This window comes from Erinaceus europaeus, chromosome 14, assembly GCF_950295315.1.
Source record: "Erinaceus europaeus chromosome 14, mEriEur2.1, whole genome shotgun sequence".
Taxonomy (NCBI): Eukaryota; Metazoa; Chordata; class Mammalia; order Eulipotyphla; family Erinaceidae; genus Erinaceus; species Erinaceus europaeus.
Genome location: NC_080175.1, coordinates 76,903,156 through 76,916,575, shown reverse-complemented (window position 1 = coordinate 76,916,575; position 13,420 = coordinate 76,903,156). Strand labels below are relative to the sequence as shown.

The 13,420-nt window shown below is 39.6% G+C and overlaps 1 long non-coding RNA gene across 4 annotated transcripts in view; it reads right to left on the bottom strand.

The window, feature by feature from the left end:
• LOC132532812 (uncharacterized) overlaps window positions 1-13,420 on the bottom strand; it is a 1,004,413-nt gene that overhangs the window by 288,315 nt on the left and 702,678 nt on the right. For 3 of the 4 annotated variants that reach the window (XR_009544744.1, XR_009544745.1, XR_009544742.1), the window contains one exon: window positions 8,899-9,222. This is a non-coding gene — a long non-coding RNA (uncharacterized LOC132532812). Of the gene's footprint in view, window positions 1-8,898; window positions 9,223-13,420 lie in introns of those variants that run through there. The other variant, XR_009544743.1, reaches the window with a different exon arrangement.

Sequence of the window (13,420 nt, the reverse complement as noted above, 5' to 3'; positions counted from 1 at the left end):
AACAAAAAAATTTTTAAAAATAAATAAATATAAAAAAAAAGAAAACTGACACTTTGAAGGCAGGGTGGTAGCGCAGTGGGTTAAGCGCACATGGTGCAAAGTGCAAGGGCCGGCGTAAAGATCCTAGTTCAAGCCTCCAGCACCCCACCTGCAGGTTTCTTCCTAAAAGGCGAAGCAGGTCTACAGGTATCTTATCTTTCTCCCCCCCCCCCCCCCCGTCTCCCTATTTCTCTCCTCTCTCATTTCTCTCTGTCCTATCCAATAACAACAACAGCTATGACAACAATAACAACTACAACATGTGCAACAAGGGCAACAAAATGTGAAAAATGGCCTCCAGGAGCACCAAGCCCTAGTGATAACCCTGGAGGTAAAAAATTAAATAAACAAAAAATAAGACTGACACTTAAAACAATCATTCTAGTTCACTTTCCATCACCAGATACATATTAGTTTGATTATTATAGCTGATTCTGACATTGCTAGGATGTTTGCTTTTATTACTCATGTCTTTACCTTTTAGTATCTTTTTATCAAAGGTTCTGATGCAGTTTCTAGAATTGGTTAATATTTCTTGATTGCATGATGTCTCTGCAGCCTTTTAATCATATTTAAATATATGGCAAAGCTTTCCTTCACTCACACAAACATAAATATAGGACTTGTAAGTATCAGAATGAGACAAAAACGATTTTCTTCTTCTTCTTGGGCTAATGGCTCATTCACTTCAAAGTGTATTTTGTAAGGTTGATTTGAGCATCACTTCCACCTCCATTGTGCATTTGAATGGTAATAAAGCTTTTTCCCTTTTTGAAAAGAAGAGTACGTTTTGACTGTGGGGTCAATCTCAGCAGTAAAACACAGAACTTGCCAGCCTGAGGTGCCAGGCATGATACCCAACATCACACACGTCAGAGCTGAGTGGTACTCGGGTATCTCCCTCCCTCTCATAAAAAGTTACAAAGATGGCTGGTGAAATTGCTCACTTGAGGCCAACCCTTACTGCACTGAAGGACGCTTCGGTGCTGTGTTATCGCTCACCTTCTCTCTCTATCACTATTTTTAAAAAAGCAAAGATATGTTTCAAGTTCCTTTTCAAGATGCAGAGTTTAGTCGCAATTCTATAATGTCTTTGCATGCTTGAAGCACACTATACCATATGAGAGCCTCACAACACTAAGGGAGACTCCTCGGACAGTGAGAGTAATGCTGTGGTGCTTCTCTACCTCTCTCTGTCTCTTTCTATAAAAAAATGAAAAGAACAGGGTGCTGACCTGGTGTAGTGGCTCTGCACATAGACTCTGAGACGGGCAGAGCTTCAGGTTCAAACCCCGTTCTCACCAGAAGCCAGTGGTTCACCCCTCTAAGGGAAAAAAAGAATAAAAAAAAAAAAAGACCCGACCCCAGACATACACGCAATGCACATGCATACATTTGTGCAGTGTTAGTCTTCCACAGAGCAATTATTTTAATATTCCAAGAGTTATTTTGTAAATATTCAAAATAGATATCCATAGCTGAGGAAATAACGTTATAGTTATGCAAAAAAAGACTGATGCCTGACGTATCAATGGCCTCAGGTTCAGTCCTCAGCACCATATACCAGAGCTGAGCAATGCATTGTTAAATAAATAAATAACTAAGATCAAGATAATCTCTCTTTTTTTTTCTTTTCATTTGCCACCAGTGGGGTGTCGCTGGGGCTCGGTGCCAGCACTATGAATCAATCCACCACTCCACTCCCTGTGACCATTTTTTCTGTTCAATTTGACAGAGAGAAACTGAGAGGGGAGGAGGGACACAGGGGAGACAGGGAGAGAGAAAGTCAGACACTGGGACCGGGTGGTGGTGCACCTGGTTGAGCACACGTTACAGTGTGCAAGGACCCAGGTTCAAGGCCCCAGTCCCCACCTGTAGGGGTAAGTTTTGTGAGTGGTAAAGCATATCTGCAGGTGTGTTTCTTTCTCTCTCTCTAACTTCTTTTTAAAAATATTTTTTTATTTCAATGAGAAAGAGTCAACACAGGGAAAGATACCAAGAGGGAAAGAGACCAGAACACTGCTCAGTTTCAGTTTATGGTGGTGCTGGGGGCTGAACCTAGGACTTCAGAGCCTTAAACTTGAAAGGCTTTTGAATAACCATTATACTGTCTTCCCAGCCCTCTCTCTCTTTCTCTCTATCTCCCCCTAAGCTCTCAGGTTTTGGCTGTCTCTATCCAATAAGTAAAGATAATAAAAAAAAATTAAGAAAACAAACAGACACAGTAGACTTGTCACTAAGCAACTGACTCTGCTGGCGCAGCACCTTCAGGCTTGTCTGCCTGAGGCTTCTGTTCAGTCCCCAGCACCATATATACTGGAGGGGTGTTCTAGTTTCTCTTTTTCTGTTTCATGTTAAGCTCTCTCACTTGTGATAAAATAAACATATATTTTAAAAGGTGTTTGCAGGACTAGAGAGATAGCTCTTTGGGTAGGGTGCCTGCAGTGCCATGAATGAGGCCCAGGATCAAGCCTTGGCATCATATGGGAGATGTCATATGGCAGGGGAAGGCACTCGAGCACTATGGTGTCTCTCATCTGTTTCCCTTCCCTTTCTCTCATTGAATTAAAAAAAAAAAGTGACCTAGAATGATGAAATTACCCACTTACTAGGTCCTGGTCCCACCAGCAAGTTTTCATGACGCAGTGTAGCATTTCCTGAAGGGATAATACTATGGGGCAGTCTATTCAAATAGATAATAGTCATCTTCATTTTGTGTTTTTCTAGAAGCTTCCTTTGAAATCCAGTAAATACTTTCTTGTGAAATTATTTATTTACTTATTTATTAACAGGAGGGGGGGGAAGAGAAGAGAAGAAGAGAAAGAGAGACAGGACCAGAGTATCATGCAATGCTGGGGACTGGATTTTGAACCTCAGGCTTTCATGTCCAAAGTTCTAGGTATTCTGCCACCTCTTGGGTCATACCATTACATATTTTCTTTATATATATTCCCTTTTTGTTGCCCTTGTTGTTTTATTGTTGTGGGTATTACTGTAGGCACCGAGCCCCAGCAATAACCCTGGAGGCAATAAAAGGGGGGGTTGGAGAAGGAGATACCTGCTGCACCACTTTACCACTCTCAAAGCCTTCCCCTAGCAGGTGGGGAGTTGGGGGCTTGAACCTGGGTCCTTGCGCATTGTAAAGTGCACTCAGCCAGGTTCACCACTACCCGGCCCCCTGCATCTTCGTTTTTTTTATACCATGGGCTTATGTGAACACTAACCAACAGCTTACACGGTTATTTAGAAAGACTAAGTATAGCAAATTGCCAATTGTCAGAACTGATAACATTAAAAGCTGCTTCTTCAGGATTGGGTTTTGGTTGTCAGAGAAGTCTTGATAATTGTGGCTTCAATCTTCTGATAACTGAAAGGGCTTTGCTGTTATGTAGCATCCATTGACATATGTTCTATTTAAAGAAACTCCTGGATGTTGGGCGGTAGGTAGCGCAGCGGGTTAAGTGCACATGGCGTAAAGAGCAAGGACTTGCATAAGGACCCGGGTTTGAGCCCCTGGCTCCCCACCTACAGGTAGGTGATGGTTTCACAGGCGGTGAAGCAGGTCTGCAGGTGTCTATCTTTCTCTCCCCTTCTCTATCACTCCTCCTCTCTCAATTTCTCTGGCCTATCCAACAACAACAGCAACGACAACAGTAATAACGACAACAAGAGTAACAACAAGGGCAACAAAAAATGCGGAAAATGGCTTCCAAGAGCAGTGGATTCGGAAGTGCAGGCAGCAAGCCCCAGGGATAATCCTGGAGGCAATCTTCTTCTTCTAGCATTTGCCCGTCTTCCGTAGCCAGTCAACAGCGTCAGGTTGAGCCTGATGTAAAGTTTCGAGACCGCCTTTGAATCTGGAGAGGTGGCAGTCGTTGACTATGTGGGTCATAGTCTGTCTGTAGCCGCAGGGGCAGTTCGGGTCATCTCCGGCTCCCCAGCGATGGAACATAGTGGCGCACCGGCCATGGCCTGTTCGATAGCGATTGAGGAGGGCCCAGTCATAACGTGCTAGGTCAAAGCCGGGTTGACGCTTGCAGGGGTCTGTGATGAGGTGTTTGTTCTTTACCTCAGCTGACTGCCAGCTCTGTTTCCAAGAGTCTGGAACAGAGAAGTTCAGTGTAGGCGTAGGGGACCAGATTGGGTGACGAGACGTCAAGCGTTGGACAGGGTGGGCGAAGATATCCGCGTAGATTGGCAGGTCCGGTCGAGCGTAGACGTGGGAAATGAACTTATATGATGCCGCATCCCGACGAATATCTGGCGGGGCGATGTTGCTAAGAACTGGCAGCCATGGAACCGGGGTGGAACGGATGGTTCCAGAAATGATCTTCATGGAGGAATATAATTTGGAATCGACCAAGTGGGCATGGGGGCTACGGAACCATCCTGGGGCACAGTATTCTGCAGTGGAATAGCATAATGCCAGAGATGATGATCGTAGTGTGGAAGCGCTCGCGCCCCATGAGGAGCTGGCCAGTCTTGCAATGATGTGATTCCTCGCGCCCACCTTTGCTGCAGTTTTTATGAGATGTTCGTGAAATGACAGAGTGCGATCGAGAGTAACGCCAAGATAGACTGGCTGGGCTTCATGCGGATTCTCGTATCGCCAAGCTGCACTTTAAGCTCACGCGAGGCCGAGGCATGGTGTAGATGGAAAACAGATGATACCGTTTTTTGCAGTGCTAGGGATTAGTCGCCATTTTTTACAGTAATCAGATGGAGGCAATAAAAAGTATTGAAGAAACTCCTTAACCCATGCTACGGGGCATTTAAAAAACAAAACTACCTAAATACTGATGAGTGTGACAGGAAGATGAAAGTAAAACAGGGAAAGAAGAGAGAAGAGAGAACAAGGGAGGGCAGGGAGGGGCTGGGAAGAAGTAAGACAGAGCAGGATAGGTTAAGGGGGGAGAGGAGGGGAGAAGAAAGGTGAGGGAAGAGGAAGTGGAAGACTAGGAAAAGCCTGTTTGAACAATGACAATTAAAGATATCTATAAACAAAATGACTGAAGATAATAAAAATCCTAAAATTTTCAGAATATCAAAACAAACATTTCCTCATTGTGGTATTTCTGAGTTTGCAAATTAATTGACAAGACATTAAAGTTTGAATGTAGGAGCAAGAGCTTATACTACCAAGTTAAAAGTAATAAGCTTCAGTATATAGTGTTTTAACTTCAGAAACCTTAGCATAAGAGAGATTATGGGGAGCAGGGGTAGATAGCATAATGGTTATGCAAAGAGACTCTCATGCCTGATGCTCCGGAAATCCCAGATTCAGCCTCCCCTCCCCCATCATAAACCAGAGCTGATTAGTGCTTTGGTAAAAAAAAAAGGGGGGTGGGGAGAGATATGGGTCATTGATACAAACTCACAAAAGCAATAGCCAACCACAACAGTTATTTTTCCTTTCCTGAGTATTTTTTGAAATTTTCTCTAATTCTAAAAAGCTTGACTAGATTCAATTGACAATAAATTCAGGGGCAAAAGCCTTAATTTAAATATATATAAAATGGTTAGTTTCATTATATACAATTTAAGAAATAAGAAAATAAGTATTTTCATATTAACATCAATACTGCCTATATTATATAGTTAAAAACCCTAAGAATTACATGGAATTATCCTTTTGTATTTCTTGTTTTCTGTTTGTTTAGACTGATTATATTAATTATCAATTTAGCTAAATCTCTTGTGAGTAATTTGTATTTTTTAATCATGGAAAGCAAAATAATCAAGAGAAACAAAAGTAGTCTTATGGGGCAGGGGTAGATAGCATAATGGTTATGCAAAGAGACTCTCATGTCCCTGGTTCAGTCCTCTGCACCACCATAAAGGAGAGCTGAGCAGTGATCTGGTTAAAAAAAAAAAAAAGTAGTCATATGTAACCTTGGTTATCCAAAGTGGCCAGAGTTGTTAAAGGATACCAAAAGAGGGGTGGGCAGTAGCACAGCAGGTTAAGCACACGTGGTGCAAAGCACAAGGACCAGTGGTGTGAGGATCCCCATTCAGCACTGGCTCCCCACCTGCAGGGGGTTGCAGCACTGGCGGGTGGGTGGTGAAGCAGGTCTGCAGGTGTCTATCTTTCTCTCCCCCACTCTGTCTTCCCCTCTTCATTTCTCTCTATCGTATCCAACAAAGACAACATCAACAACAATAATAACTACAACAACAATAAAAAACAACAAGGGCAACAAAAGGGAAAACAAATAATTAAAAAAAAAATTTTGGTGGTCCAGGAGGTGGTGCAGTGATAAAGCCTTGGACTCTCAAGCATGAGGTCCCGAGTTCGATTCCCTACCGCACATGTGCCAGAGTGATGTCTGGTTCTTTCTCTCTCCTATTTTTCTCGTAAATAAATAAAATCTTTAGAAAAAAATTTTTTAAAGATACTAAAAGATAGGTGAGTTAGGGAGAGTTTTGGAAAAAGGAAACTTGCAGCTAATCGATAAAGAAACTGAAACTCTAATGTATAACATGGTGACTACAGTTGATAGTTCTGCATTGAATAGTGGAAATTTGTTGAGGGGGGCCAGGTGGTGGCGCACCTGGTTAAGCGCACACATTACAGTGTGGAAGGGCCCGGTTTCAAGCCCCTGGTCCCCGCCTGCCGGGGGAAATCTTCGTGAGTGGTGAAGCAGTGCTGCAGGTGTCTCTCTCTCTCTGCTTATTTCCCTCTCTATCTCCCCTTCCCTTCTCAAATTCTATCTCTGTCCAATAATAAATAAAAATTAAAATTAAAGAAATTAGTTGAATATTATTGAAATGTCACACAAACGAATGCAAAAGAAAATTAAGTGGTCGGGCGGTAGTGCAGCGGGTTAAGCACACATTGCGCAAAGTGCAAGGACCAGCTTAAGGATCCCGGTTCAAGCCCCTAGCTCCCCACCTGCAGGAGCGTTGCTTCACAAGCAGTGAAGCAGGTCTGCAGGTGTCTGTATTTTTCTCCCTCTTTCTGTCTCCCTTCTCTCGATTTCTCTCTGTCCTATCTAACAACAGCAACAGCAATAATAATAATGACAACAAGGGTAACAAGGGCGACAAAATAGGAAAAATGGCCTCAAGGAGCAGTGGATTCGTAGTGCAGCCACCGAGCCCTAGCAATAACCCTGGAGGGGAAAAAAAAGAATTAAATGAGGTGATGGATATGCTAACTAGATAGGTATTCTTTTACAATTAGACATGTATCAAGTCATTGTATATATATATATATATATATATATATATATATATATATATATATATATATATATATATTAACTATCTTCTAATTTTATAGATCAGTTGTAACTCAATAAAGCTAAATAAAAAACTATAGAAGTGAAATGTTATCTACAATAACCTGGAGCTTAGTCAATGGCACATTCTCAAATATTTACTTTATATGAAAAATCTACTCCTAGGGTGAAGGTAGACAGCATAATGGTTTATGCAAAGAGACTTTGATGCCTGAGACTCCAAAGTCTCAGGTTCAATCCAGCTACCACCATAAGTCAGAGTTTAGCAATGCTCTGGTTAAAAAACAAAAAATCTACTCCTAAGGGTTTATTTACTGTTTATGCTATATTTTACTTTGAAACATATGGTCCTTGGTGTTTATATTCATTTTTAAAATTCAGGTAAGAAAAAATAATCTACCTAGGAAAACTGATAAATTCGAAAATTATTACTTTGCCATTAATAAAAGTAGATTTATCTAAAAATTAAAAAATAAAATAAATCACCTATTTTTAAAAAACTCAGGTAGGTATTGAGTTTATATGGATTATTTGACTTTCAGAAAGCAAGACCTACAACTATGAAAGATCATTAGCTATACATACACACTGAGGAAAATAATACTTAGTCAAATTAATTTAAGAAAATGGAAATTTTCAGTAATGTCTTTAATTCTTTTATCTATAAAATATAAACATTTTGACTTCAACACAAAACTCTGATTTACAGAACACAAAAACACAGAAGCTGTAAATCTTAAAATTCCAGGTCTTCCTGTTATCAATTGGATTAGTGTGCAAGTAACTCAGTTTTCTCCTTGATAAAATGGGATTATTATTATTTGCCTCACAACATTTTTCTAAGGATCAAAAGAAGTCATGAATTGAGAGGTGCTATGGGGGCACTAAACAAATTTAAAATGTTTTTTAAAGGGCTGTGGTAGATAGCAGAATCGTTATGCTAAAGAGACCTCCAAAGTCTCAGGTTCAATGCCCTGCACCACCATAAACCAGAGCTGAGCAGAGCTCTGGTAAAATAAATAAATAAATAATTAAATGCTTTTAATGATAATTTTATCCTATTGTGATGTTATGAGGTATGCAAGTATTTATTCTTAACTATAAGTCTGATGGTTATATCCCACTTTGGGGCCAACAGAAAGTATTGGTGAAAACCTCACTGACATATGAATCACCTGTAGGAAAATGTCCCATAATTAGAACCATGTACCACTAGGTGGACAGGGTAATCACTGGGGCATTTCTTAATACAAAGAGAGTGGAAACGTAAGTCTGAAGAGGGGAACTATCAAAGGTACTCTTTATCAAGAGTGAAAGTTTGAAATCCATCTATTTAAGATTAATCACTATTCTTTTAGTTAAGCTGTTGTCATCGCTAACTTTCCCTAAGTAGAAAATAATCTACACTTCCAACTAAGTTATTCATGGTCCAATTTGTTCTCAGAATACTATAATAGGCTTTGTGAAGATAAGTTTTATAATAGGGATTTAACATAGTGAGAAGCCAAGACTCAAAGACCTTCAAACGCAGAGCAGAGCACATACATATATAAACCATGCCATCACCTCCCCCTCTTCCATGTCCCTTTCCCAAAAGGACACTCACCCCTACTCAAAGTCTTTTTATTATTATTTTTATTTACAAGTTTCAGATAAAATGCTATCATACATACACACACACAAACAACTCCACAGCACAACTGGTTTATCTATTGCAATATTGCTTTGCAGTCATTTTCAACATTGCTGAGCAAAGGGAAAAACTTTGAGGAAAAGTACCACTGAAGAAGGAATTCAGTAAAGGGATTTCAAGAGTGGCTTTCAAAATCTCAGCCTGCTGGCAGCTCCATCTTGCTTGATGACCGCATTTACATACTGGACTCACTGGCTTGTCCTCTCAAGGCGGGATCTTCGGGAGAAATAAAGCTTTCAGGATTGCATCCTGGAGAAAAAAAAAGAAAAGAAAAGAAAGAAGAAGGAGAGCTGCTGTTGCTAATTTATATTACATAATTCATGCTTTTGTTAGGGTAAGCTGGTGAAAATGCATAGTTTGTTCAAAGACTCTGTCACTTACTTTTCTTTTTATTTACTTATTTTTTATTTAGCTTTATAAGACTTAAAGTTTCCACACTTGTAAGTTTTATCTCTTTTGTATCTCAATCAGGCAGTTTATTTTACAAGGTGCTTGGGGGCCCAGTGCAAGTCTATCTTCATTCCAGATGACCGTTACATTTCTTTAAAGTTCCTTATTTTCACATCTTAAGTAGTCACACATCCACACAATTTATTATGTATGATTCTGTAAACTTTGCGTGTGTTAATGTATCTGAATACCTAGTTTCCCTTTTATGGACAGGCTATAAACCTGGTATGTCTACTTTGCTGCAAAGCATGGTATCTTATTTGCATATTGTGACAAAGTATATAAAAGGGTTTAAACAAAAAGAATTTGTGGTTATTGAGTATAAAGAAACAAAATTATTCAACTACATTTTTTCTTCAAAGGACATAAGACTTTTGTAGCAAATAAACATTTCTATTTTCTTCTCTGCAAATACATTTTTCTTCAATCGTTCTGAATGCGATTTTAAGGATGGCCAGTGCTCACACCTCCTCCTTGCTTTCCAAACTGTTTGTACTGTCCTCAATAACACTCAGTGGAAAGCTGTCATTCTTGCCTAAATCCTTACTTAGGGTGGATGTGATGCCTCCCTGAGACAGGGTCAGGGGTCAAAATCGATTTTGGAGGCCACCTGGAGAGTCCAGGCCATGAACTGACTCAAAAAATTTATATCAGAACCAGAATAGCCCACCTCCCAGGGTCAGCTCTGGCCTGCCACTCCAAGCACAGGCTGGGGCATGCTAGACAGAGCTCAGAGAGAGGCCAGAGTTGTTGACCCTGCTAGCTGACCTCTTCAAACTTCAGGAGCATTTTTTTGGCAGTTACCACGGTGACTGGGTACTCTAAAAGCTTATCCTTCTTACTGAATGGAGGGGGGGGAAATTAGGGAAAAATATGTTAAAACCTACCTTGCAGAGAGATGCCTGCCACAGATTAAGAAAAAAATAATAAACTAAAATAAAATAAAATTAGTAAATCAGGGGAGCTCTCAATTATCTTTGAGTTTGATATTAACTTCCACTATGGTCTTAAATAAATAGTAATCTGTACACATTTAGAATGCACATTTAGAATGGATGCTGCTTTTTTTTTTACCCCCAGGAGCTGACAAGAATCTGAACAAGGCATTAAAATACTTTCTTAAACAGTACCATCTACTTAGTAAGTCTCATATCTCTCTGCTCTTCTCTGAGAACGATCAATTCTGAAATAAGATACATCATCAATACTAACCGTAAAGAAAAATACTATGAGTAATAGTCATTTTGCATCAGAAACATACTCAACATATTTCCACCCAAAAGAAAAGTGTTCACTTTTGTTGGCTTGAAATAACAAAATTAACAGAAAAGCAGGATACCATTAGTATTACATATGTTATCTTTTACTGAATTAACTAACAAAAGTAGTACTACACACATTAAAAATATCATTGTTAAAAAATTCTGTATAAAATGAAAGAGTACTGTAAGGTAAAGTACAATTTATTATAGCTTTTAAAAAATCCAATAATTCTTAATAATATCAAATGCTGCCTTCTCTCTCGAAGTTCCATAACAATAGAGAGACTAAAGAACTAAAATGTAATTCCCTTGGGGCTAAAGCTATACACATTATAAAACTCCACTAGCTGATTTTTTGGTAACCAGTTGTATTGCAAAACACTATAAAATGACTCCTATATGTAGCTTGAACTTAATCTAAATCATAATAATTTAGACAAACAATATTTGTTAATAAATTATACTTGCTTTCTAAAAGGAACTTTGTGTATATTGTACAAAACTTTTCATAAAATCATTGCTCTGCTCCTTCTTGAATTTTCTCATCTACTTCTTACAATACCCAGGCAGGTCTGAGAATTTCTTTTTCTTTTTTTTTGCTATTGCCAGAGCTTCACTACTTTGGGATAATATTTTCTGAGAAATATAGAGACAAAGAGGTCAGGAAATAGAGTGAAAAAGACCACAGTACCAAAGCTGCCTCCAATGTAATAAGAGGCCCAGCTCTGGGGCATGCAGATGGCAAAGCAGTGCATTGTCCAAGGGAGCAGGGCTGCCAGCCCACAGGTCCTAGAATTCTTAAGAAAGACCTGACTGGGTGGGGGCTGGCGAGACAGCACAGTGGTTATGCAAAGAGACTTTCATGCCTGAGGCTCCAAAGTTCCAGGTTTAATCCCCAACACTACCAAAAGTCAGAGCTGAGCAGTGCTCTGGTCTCTCTCCCTTCTCTTTGTATCTCTCATTAAAATAAGTAAAATATTTAAAAAGAGAGACTTGACTGGTGTGTCTGTGTGTGTGTGTGTGTGTGTGTGTGTGTGTGTGTGTGTAGACATGCACATGGACAAGTGGTCAAGCAACAGTGGGGGGAAACTGAATTTACATATTAAAAAAAAACAGTAGCTACACATCTAAATGCTGACTTTGGTCTAAATATCATTTCTCAGCTTAAACTAAGCCAGGTAAAAATAATGATGAATTTACACAAATGTAGTAAACAACACTTCATAAAATGAATGCTGAAATTTGAGAATAATATTAAGCCTGTTCATGGTACTATGACCTATTTTCAGTTTTGTGAACATTGGAATAAAATCAAGTGTTTGTTAGTTCATGTTAATTTTTTTTAAAGAATGTTTTATTATCTTTATTTATTTATTGGATAGAGACAGCCAGAAATTGAGTAGAGGAGGGGAGGTTGAGAGGAGAGAGACAGAGAGACATCTGCAAATCTGCTTCACCACTCCTAAAGCTTTCCCCCTGCAGATGGGAACTGGGGGCTCAAACCCAGATCCTTCTGCACTGTAATATGTGCGCTCAACCAGGTGCGCCACCAACCGGCCCCAGGTCATGTTAATTTTTAAGAAAGAAATATAGTTTAGGGGGCTGGACGGTGGCGCAGCAGGTTAAGCGCACATGGTGCGAACACAAGGACAGGCTCAAGGATCTTGGTTGGAGCCCCTGGCTCCCCACCTGCAGGAGAGTTGCTTCACAAGCGGTGAAGCAGGTCTGCAGGTGTCTTATCTTTCTCTCCACCTCTCTGTCTTCTCCTCCAACCTCTATTTTTCTGTCCTATCCATCAACAACGACAACAATAACAACAAAAATAACAACAACGAAAACAAGGACAAAAAAAGGAAAAAAAAATAGCTTCCAGGAGCAGCGGACTCATAGTGCAGGCATCGAATCCCAGCAATAACCCTGGATGAAAAAAAAATATATATATATGTATATATATGTATATGTATATATATATATAGTTTAAAGAGCTATATATTCCTCTTTTTTAAAGAATTTATTTATTCACGAGAAAGATAGGAGAAGAGAAAGAACCAGCTATCACTCTGGTACATGTGCTGCAGGGGACCAAACTCAGGACCTCATGCTTGAAAGTCTAGTTCCTTAGCCACTGTGCCACCTCCCGGAACACAAGAGCTATATATTTCTTGCTGATCAAAACAGCCAGTAAAAAGAAAGACTACGGTTTTGTTAATGTCTCCTTTTTTAAATAAATTAAAAAAAAAAAAAAAGAAAAAAAGAGGGAGTTGGGCGGTAGTACAGCAGATTAAGCTCACATGGTGCAAAGAGCAAGATCTCGGTTCCAGCCCCTGGCTCTCCACCTGCAGGGGAGTCGCTTCACAGGCAATGAAGCAGGTCTACAAGTGTCTCTCTTTCTCTTCCCCTGTCTTTCCCTCCTCTCTCCATTTTTCCATTTTTCTGTCCTACCCAACAATGACATCAATAGCAACAATAGCTACAATAAAACAACAATGGCAACAAAAGATAATAAATATTTTTTAAAAAAGGGCAACAAATATACATTTGATAACCAAGAAGAATACACAGTTATTTTGCTTCACGACTTGCACCTATGATACCAGTACACAAAGCTAGTTCAGTACTTTTCATAGCAGTTTAGAGCCATTGCCCAAGCTATGCGTAGCATTTACATTTTTAAATCTCATGTAAAGGGCAATTGTGATATAGACTGTTAACTATCATAAAGCTCATCTTAGTTA